Source organism: Rousettus aegyptiacus, unplaced genomic scaffold (assembly GCF_014176215.1).
Source record: "Rousettus aegyptiacus isolate mRouAeg1 unplaced genomic scaffold, mRouAeg1.p scaffold_m13_p_10, whole genome shotgun sequence".
Classification (NCBI taxonomy): Eukaryota; Metazoa; Chordata; class Mammalia; order Chiroptera; family Pteropodidae; genus Rousettus; species Rousettus aegyptiacus.
Window position 1 is genome coordinate 25,074,466 of NW_023416285.1, and position 855 is coordinate 25,075,320.

Genomic DNA, 855 nt, shown 5'->3' on the forward strand with positions numbered 1-855 from the left:
AGACACAAGGATGGGTTTCAAACGAACTAGACTAGAGGTGGGGGCAGGCTGGAATGCCAGGGTTCAGAAAGCGTAACTGTTGCGGTGTGACCAGTCTATCACACAACAGCTTGGAAGGGCCTGCCAAACCCTGTTCTCTTGCCCATGAGTGAGGCGTTGGCAACTTCGTGTGGTGTATATAAACGGCTAGAGAACAAAACAACTCAACTTACCATTTTATTTATAAATCACTTACTCATTCATATCATCATGCCCTGTACTTGTTAATTTCCCCCATTTTTCAAACTGTGACTTCTACATGTAAAATATGGTGTAACAGCTTCTATCTGTTCATTTAATTCCCAGTCTCTCATCAATGCAGGGATAGAATTAAGGCTGGAAAAGATCCCGAATGAAATACTTACTGATTTATGGAGCCTATGTACAGTAAATCAGGAATAAAGTGAGTCAATTACAAAAACAATTGTTGAGGACTTGCTGTGTGCTGGGCACTGTCCTCAGCACTTTATATATATTGTCTTGTTTAATCCTCACAACTACCCTGAAATTTAGAGGAAAAGGCACACAGTGTGAGGGGCAGAGTTAGGATTCAAGGCCAGGATGCCTGACTTTACTTCATGTGCTGGTTTATTTTGTTGTCGTTGTTTGATTTTTTTTTTAGGCAAGACAACTCTTGGTTGACCTCACAGATTGCAAGGACCTTGTCAGTTTACAATCCCTTATTTTTTATTTTTTACGTCTACAGCACCTGGTCTTCCTAGGTGGTCTCCCATCCAAGTACTAACCACGCCAGACCCTGCTTAGCTTCTGAGATCACACTGGATCCGGCTTGTTCAGGGTGGCATGGCCATAGAC

At 42.5% G+C, this 855-nt stretch overlaps 1 pseudogene; it reads right to left on the minus strand.

Annotated features, from left to right (window-relative positions):
• Positions 1-736: 736 nt before the first annotated feature.
• On the minus strand, positions 737-855 carry LOC118609006 (annotated as a pseudogene).